General features: G+C 52.8%; 1 non-coding gene across 1 annotated transcript; it reads left to right on the top strand.

The window, feature by feature from the left end:
• Positions 1-573: 573 nt before the first annotated feature.
• TRNAG-CCC (transfer RNA glycine (anticodon CCC)) lies at positions 574-646 on the top strand. The gene has a single exon. It is a non-coding gene; the product is annotated as a tRNA-Gly (tRNA).
• The last annotated feature ends 7,825 nt before the right edge of the window (positions 647-8,471 follow it).

Below are 8,471 nucleotides of genomic sequence, written 5' to 3'. Positions count from 1 at the left end.
TTTTTTTTGGGGGGGGGGGGTGTCCAAAAGTGTCAGGAGTTGAGGGACAAGCTAGACAGGTGGAGGTCATCTGAGAAACAGGAGGTGCCCAGGCCTCTCTCCACCTTGAAGCCTTACCTCCATAGGGTGTCACATCTGAAGGGAAGAGAGACGGCCTAATTTGTCCCCTGCCCTCAAACCCCTGCCCCTTCCAGTTTGCTCCAGTCTCAGGGAAGAGAGAGATGTATCCAGGCAGGAATTAGCGGTTGGGGTGGGTTTGGACAGTCAGGGTGACCTCTGGTGGATAGGGGTAGAGTCTGAGCCTGGAGAGGAGGTGGAGGTGGCTGTGGGGCGGGGGGCAGTTGTTCTGCGGCACTCGGCGTCAGGTGGGATGTCAGGAACCTGCATGAAGAGGACACTAGATAGGGTCACATGGTGCCAGGCACTAGGTTTCACTCACTGGAATTAACTCATGTTATCCTCGTAACCTTGTCATTTTATAGGTGGGGAAACTGGGGCTCAGAAAGGTAAAGTGACTTGCCCAAAGTCACACAGCTTGAAAGTGAAAGGGCTAAATTTGGACATAGAGTGACTTCCCTGGTGGTCCAGTGGTTAAGCCTCTGCACTCCCAATGCAGGGGGCCCGGGTTCGATCCCTGGTCAGGGAGCTAGATCCTGCATGCCACAACTGAAAAAAAAAAAAAAAAGAGATCCTGCGTGCCGCAACTAAACATCCTGCATGCTGCAACTGAAGATCCCGCATGTGGCAACGAAGATCCCATGTGCCGCGACTAAGACCCGGTGCAACCAAATACATAAATATTAAAAAAGAAAACTGAACATAGAAATGGCCAACCGCACGGCCTTTAGAGTACCTAGGACTACTTTGAATGAAAAAGAAATAAGAAGCCCAGTCGGGTGGGCCTGAGAGTAGCTCACCAGCTCGCCAGGGCTCTGGCTGATCTGAGCTTTGGTTTCCCACCCCTGTGAGAAGCAGGAGCTGGACTGAGGGATCCTGGTGGATCCTGCCAGCTCTGATGGTCAAGGATTTCCCAGATCTGTCTTTTACTCCTTGCCACGGCCAGTCTGCCAGCCAGTCGGGGCCAGGGGCGGAAGGCAAGCCTGGAAGAGCTTGAGCCACCCTGGGGTGAGGGAGGCGTGTGGGGGGGCATTTCTCCTGAGAGAGCAGGCCCATAGCACCCGACCAGGTGCGTCTTTGAGCAAGACTTGGCAAGAGGAGACAGGCCTAAGGTGAGCTTTTGCTCTTAATCACTGCTCGCCTCCCTCCTGCGCTCCCTGTCACCCTCCAGGGAGCTGGGCACCGTGGGGGGCTGGGAATGGGAAGGGCCTGCATGCCACATCCCCTCACCCTGGCCCTGCTCCATGGACTCTGGGAGAAGCTCATTAGCTTGGGGGGCACCCTGGCCCTCCCCTCACAGCTTGTCACACAATTAGCCACCCTCTCTGTACAAGTTGATGTGTAATTATTGGGTCTTGGCGGGCTTGGGGCCATGTAATTAGCCTGCCCCAGCCTCCAACCAGCTCTCAAGGTCATTATAGGCCCACTGGGGGTGGGCAGCCCAGCAAAGCATCTGCATGACAATGCACATATTATGCCCTGCACCCAGGGCAGAGGGGCAGCTGGTGGCACTGTGCAGCCCCACTCCTGGGCACATGCCCCTACCCCAACTGCCTGCTCAGAAGCACCTCCAACCTAGCTAGTCAGTCATAGATTACAAACCCTTTCCCATCCAATCTCTTCTGGGAGCCTCACTGCAGCCCTGGCAGTAGGGATTCTGCTTAACCCCATTTCACAGATGCGACAACTGAGGCTTAGAGAGGGTCCAGGACTCCCCTAAGGTCGCTCAGCTCTCAAGTGGTGGAGCCAAGATCGGCACTCAGCTCTGTCTCACTCACTCACTTTCTCCCTGGGGGAGGCCTGGCGGAAGCCTGACTTGCTCCTGAGGGTAAGTGGTTGATGCTGAGCCAGGAGCTGCCCCAGAGAGACTTGCTGGCTCCCAGGGACCCCTGGGTGGTCCCCCAGCCCTGAAAGCCCCCTGTCGGCCTGCTCCTGAGCCACTGCCAGGCTCTTCCTGGACCCTCCTTCAGGAGCTCTCAGAATTTTCCCCCAAGCCAGCAAGAAGGCAACCTTCCTAAGCATTAGCCTTCCAAGGGAAGAGCTTCCAAGACCCTCTTGATACCTCTGACTGTCTGGAAATATCTCTTCTATCTGTAGCCAGCTGCATCCTTGGAGGGCTAACAGTGGGCATCCCCAATTTCACAAGGATATTCCTTCATTGAGACGCTGTTTCCTGTGCCCCTTCCAACGTCCTTCTCCCTGCCTCGAAAGATCTTTCACCATCTCCCAGGCTAACCTGCTGTCTAGGAGCCTGGACTGTGCTGCCCTCCATTAGGACCCTCTGTCCCGTTGGTGGTGGTGAGGAGGGAGGTGGCTAGGGCTCCTGGATGCTTAGGCCACTGTCTCTGCTTTACAGGGGTCTCAGGGAACATTTACCATGGACCTTGGCAGGTCAGTACTGTGTTAGTCTGGCCATTTATAGCTGTTCCATCTTGAGCAGGTTCCCTAACCTCTCTGAGCTGCTCAGGAGTTGTACAAACTGAATGGCATACCTGGCAAGTGCCCGGCTCTGCTAGCTCAGGGCACAAAGTGAGAAAGTGAGTTCCCATTCCAGTTCCCAGCAGCTCTTGGCCCCTGAAGCCAATCCCAGCTTCCATTTCTCCCAGGGCCCCAAACAAAGTCCCCACAGAGCCCCAGTGTTCTGCACTTTGCCCCCTCCCCAGCTGCCTGCCCCTGGTGACCCCAGACACCTTCTAACTCCCCCTGCACCCTTTCCCCATTTTGAAGGCTGCATTATCCTGGCTGCAGGGAAATTAGTTGTTCCCTTGAAACCCCCTGCCCCGCCCTCCCTGCCCCCCTTCCCAGGGCTGGTGACAAGTATGTGGGACTTAATTGGCTGGCATGAAAGGCAGCACTGACATTAATTGGCTACATTTGGCAGGCAGGCCCCCAGCCTCCCCCCTTCTCTCTCCAAACCCCTACCGCTTCCCAGGAACCTTATCAATCCCACCACGGGGACCAAGAGCTTCGAGGCCCCTGCCAATTAGGCACTTTTTGCTCCTTTTCTTCCCCTGATGGGGTTTCGTTAGAATTTATGACACTCTATAGTGCTGGGGGTGAGGGGGGTGGGAAGCAGGAGATGGGAAGGCTGAGGGAGGCCCATTCCTATGGAGAACAGGCTGGGAGAGGGGAGGGGTGGAGATGTGAAAAGGACACTTTGGGATTAGGCCCTGAAGCTGGAGGGGAGGGGGTCTGTGATGCAGGATGGAGGGCCTGGAGGAAGAGGGAGGGGGGCTTTGGCCAGGCCAAGAAGACTGATTTAATAGGCACTGCGTGCTCACTTGGAGGTAGGTTTGAGAAAGTTTGAGGCAATCCGGTAACATGGCTATAAGACAGAGCCGGAAGGCCCAAGACCTGGCTTTTCTTCCCAGAAATCCCTGTACACCCTTAGGTTAGGCACTGGCCATTTTGGGGATGTGAAGGGATGGGGCAGGATCCATGGTTCCCACCCCAAGCCAGCATCCGTGAAGAGAAGAGCTGGAGAGGCACCTGAAAGTCAGCTGCAGCACTTCAGGAGGCCTGTCCCGGGCCTGGGCTGTCATTCCAATGGCAGCTCGGTGTGCTTTTGGCCAATCTCATGCTGGCCGGAAGCTTCGATTGGCAGCCCAGGATGTCTGTATGATAAAACTAGGAAGACAAATAAATTGTTATGCCTCCAATTCTGAGTGTTTGGGAGAATGAGTCTTTCAAAGCCTGAAGAAGCTGGTGAAAGAGATTCCCAGTGATGCTAATTGGGAGACCCACTGGCCTGGACGGGTTGGCACAGGTGAGAGAGGAGGTGGGGACCAGGTTATCACTCCCTGAAACCGCCCTTGCAGCCAACTTTTGTGTCCTGGTGGGGATGGAATGGGAACTGTTCAGCTGATTCACGGCTCCCAAGTACATCTGAATGCAGGTGTGCTCTTTTGAAAAAGGCAGGCCTTGGGCATTTCGGATCTATGCTAGCATTTTGGTGTTGACTAGTGGGTCAGACACTATTCTTATAGGCTCACAGCAGTCTGGAGAGGGAACACCGAGCTCCAACTCTTATTGCTGTTCTGTTTTAACAACTTTCAACTAGGAGAAGAGATGGAAATAGGACCTGTGTCCCCAAGGTTTTCAGTTCCATTACTGGGGTTTTTGGGTCCCTCAGGACTAATTCTGGGTTTGGTCTGATGGTCTCACTGGACCCCATGTGACTTGGCAGAACTGGGCAGTGGGTGGTAGCCCTGAGAAATCTTGGCAGGCTCCTTTCAGACACATCTTGAACACAACTCACCTCTCACTTCTGCCCCTTTGTGTCCTTGAACAGATGTTTCCCATTGCCCAAACTCATCTCTGTTTCTACTGAGATGGTGCTATTACTATGATAAGGACTACTATTAGGTAATTATAGTAACAATGATTTTTCAGAGCACACTAGGTCCCAGGCATTATTCTAAGCATCTTGTTTATATTAACTCATTTAGTTCTCATAACAGCCCTATAAGGTAGAAACTATTACTATTCCCATTTTACAGATTAAGAAACCAAGGCTGAGAATAAAAAGTTCATTCGTCCTGGGTCATACAGCTAAGACGAGGTGGAACTGGGCTTCACATGCTGGTCAATGTGACTTGGAATCCTTGGCCTCTCTGCCTTTGGGAGGGCTGGGGGTACTTCTCATGGTACAGGGGAGCAAGCTGCTGGTGTGGGAGGCTGCTGATTGGAATGTCCATGGGGAACCCGTGCCCTTCCTTTGTTCCTTGATTCAGTGACATTGATGCCTCTCTAGGCCCTTGGACCCTCTTTATTCTGGTGTGACATCTGGTACCCCATCTACAAATCCTGAATCCCCTTTGATGATGACTTGTATTCCATCTAAGAAAGTTGAATCTCCTCTGCAGTTCCTGGGGAGAAGTGAGGGACAGCCAGCAGAACACACACTTGGCCACAACCTTACGCCCCAAAGCTCAGGGACAGAGACTTCAGTGGCCACCAGGGCTGGGTTTTAAGAACTTTAGAGGCTTTAAGCTCTGAACAGACTGCACACCCCCTGCCCCCCACTGTCCCTAAATAATTAAACTTAAAAACAATACTAGCCCATAAAGTACGTGTAAAGAAGTCCAGCAAAGTTTTGATTTTTCCCAAGACACTACTTTGATGCTTGAAAAAAATATATCAAATTATTTCAGGGCTTCCCTGGTGGTGCAGTGGTTGAGAGTCCGCCTGCTGATGCAGGGGACACGGGTTCGTGCCGCGGTCTGGGAAGATCCCATATGCCGCGGAGCAGCTGGGCCTGTGAGCCATGGCTGCTGAGCCTGAGTGTCCGGAGCCTGTGCTCCGCAACGGGAGGGGCCACAACGGTTACATATCAAGGAGTAAAGACAAGAATTATTAAAAAAAAAAAAAAAAAAAAAAAAAATTATTTCAAAATTTTTTGCTTTCTCTCTCGTGTGTGCACACGGATGAGCACACACCACTGTTAGTGCCTTAAACGCAGGCTGCCCGCCATTCCTGGAATCAAGCCCTGTTGCCCTCAGTGTTGTTCTCACCTTGGCAGCAAAGCTCTCCATTGTCACCTCCTCTCTGATACTGCCTTTTGGCTGAACTTCTGACTGTGAGCCCTGCACTCCCCTCCCCGGGTCTGTTTGCCTCTGCTAACCTGTTAACCTCTCGGTTGGGAAGGGCCGGTAATGAACTAAGTGTCAAGCACTCCTCTGAGCCTAGCTACCCAAAGTGTGGTCTGTGGAGCAGCAGCAGTAGCACCTGGGAGCTTCTTAGAAATACAGAATCCCAGGCTCCACCCCAGATCCACTCGATCAGAATTCACGGCTGCCCAACTTCCCCAGGTGATCTGTCTACACATCACAGCTGCTGTTCTAAGGCAGTGATGCTCAAAGTGTGCTCCCCGGACCAGCAACATCAGCAGTTCCGGAACTTGTTAGAAATACACATTCTTAGGCCCCGCCCTGGTTCTACTAAATCAAAAACTCTAGGGGTAGGGCCAGCAATCTGTGTTTCCATAAGTCCTCCAGGGGGTTCCGATAGGCTCTAGAGTTTGAGAAGCACTGTTGCTCTAAGACACACGAAGCAGGAAGCACTTGCAGAAAAGTCTCAGGCCCTTGAATTGCCCCAACCCCTGCAAAGATAGGTACCAGGCGGGTTGCAGCGTCTAAAAGGGATCCTGCATTGTACCGGTGATTACGCACCTGGGATAGTCTCTGGGAAATGGTGCTAGGTGTTTGGGAGATTTCAGGAGGCTGTCGTTTACTGAGCACTTACTAAGCGCTGGGGATGGCCAGACACAACTATAGGCATTTCTTCATCTAATCTATAGTCTGTCCTCTGGGCTAAGAGTTAGTCTACCACCTCCTTTAAAGATGAGGAATCTGAGGCTCAGAGAGGTCAAGTGAGATATGGAGGGTTTGCACCCAGATCTGTCAGAATCCAAGTCTAATGCCTTTTCCATAGAACCTCTGCTGCCCAGACTCTAGTGTTCTAGAAACATTAAGAGTGTTGGGCTTCCCTGGTGGCGCAGTGGTTGAGAGTCCGCCTGCCGATGCAGGGGACACGGGTTCGTGCCCCGGTCCGGGAGGATCCCACGTGCCGCGGAGCGGCTGGACCCGTGAGCCATGGCCGCTGAGCCTGCGTGTCCGGAGCCTGTGCTCCGCAACGGGAGAGGCCACAGCAGTGAGAGGCCCGCGTACCGCAAAAAAAAAAAAAAAAAAAAAAAAAGAGTGCTTACTCTGTGCCAGATACCATTCTAACTGCTTTACCAATATTAAGTCATTTAATCCCACAACACCCCATTTTACAGATGAGGAACAGAGAGGTTAACTTACCTGTCCAAGGTCTCACAGCTAGTAAGTGGTAGAGCCGGGATTCCAAGCCGGGAGGAGTGGTGCCAGAGGCCTTGCCTAAAAACCAGAGTTAATTTGCTGTGCCTTTATAAGCCAAGTACAGGTCATGCAATGGGAACAAAGGAGGGAGTTTTTTGGCCTTGACAGGTTTATTGAGGTGGTTTATGTTTGATTTCCCCAATTTCCAGCTCAGCTGTTTTACTCACATCCCCTCCCTCCCGGGCAGGATAAGTCTGGGGCTGCAGGCCCCTCCCTGCTCAGTCTAGGGCTCTCCCACTGCATTCTCTAGGTCCCCGAGGGTCCCCTGTAGAAATGCCCCCCAGCTCAGGCTGGTCCGCTGGGCTTCCTGCCCAGCATCCAGTTGGCCAGCCTGAGGTCCCAGCTAGCCAGAAAGGCAAGAAATAGGAATCATATGGGTCCTGGTGTCTCTAGGGAACAGGGTTAGCTGGCAGCCAGTTGGATGCCTCCTCTTGATCCTCCCATGCTTCCCTCTCCCCGCATTCTGGTTTCCCATCCCTTTCTCCACTGGACTCCTACCTGCCCAGGAGCAGCAGGTGCCTAGGTTGGTACAGGTCCTTAATGGCCAGCTTCCTGTACTGACAAGTGGGAAGATGGGCCGCTGGACAGCCAGACAAACTAATGGGTCTGCTGGCCTTCATCAGAGTGCCTCGGGGCCACAGCCCTCCTCCCAGTGGTGATGAGATGCTTCCAACTGATATCTCTGCAGTGACTAAAGGTTTACAAAAACTTATCAGAGCATTCTCTCAGTTAATTGTCATAACCATCTTGTGAGGAAAGCAATCTTACCCTGGTTTTTCAGGTGAGGAAACTGATGAAGTGCAGAGAACAAAGCAGCTGAATAGAACTTACACAGGCCTGCTTACTGTCCTGGGCCAATACAGTGCTCTGTCTACACCACCAAACACCTGACCTCAATTCTGTTCAGGAGATATTAGGGCCAACTTCTTGACAAGTGAAGTGGAGTTGGCTGGTTGAGCTGAGAAACCTCCAGGAAAAGGCAGGAGGCTTGCCACACTTTGTGCTGATCAGCCTCAGGGACCCAGGCAGCCTTACTCTCTGTTGCCTCTTGCACATGGTTCTGCTGGGAGGAGTAGAGGGTGGACCAGCTGCTGTGGTCATGCTCCCAGAGGCCAGTCTCATCTCCCTGGCTGCCCCGTTCCCTGACCCCGGGTCCTGCCACCTGTGATGACATCCCAAGGACAAAGGGTTCTCTCAGGAATCGCCCAGTCACTTGTCCTTCTCTCCAGGTCTGATCTTACCCCATCAACACCCTGAGTGCTCTCCATGGAAACCGTTCTATTGGCCACAAAGCCACCTGCCTCCATCTTTCCTCCAAAAACATCCCCCCTTAACCCTCAGATCAGAACTGAAACCTGTGTCTGCCTTCAGCAACCCTCTCCAGTGAATGCCCTGCTTTTACCTTTGCCCAGCTTGGCTTCTAGAAGCAGTAGGGAGACTGCTGTAGTCCAGGTTTGCAATTGCTGTTTATGGCCCAGGGCTCCCATGCCTACT

The sequence above is a fragment of the Lipotes vexillifer genome, unplaced genomic scaffold, assembly GCF_000442215.2.
Source record: "Lipotes vexillifer unplaced genomic scaffold, Lipotes_vexillifer_v1.1 scaffold926, whole genome shotgun sequence".
Classification (NCBI taxonomy): Eukaryota; Metazoa; Chordata; class Mammalia; order Artiodactyla; family Lipotidae; genus Lipotes; species Lipotes vexillifer.
Note: the sequence above shows the minus strand (reverse complement) of the source record. Positions and strands in the feature narration are given on the sequence as shown.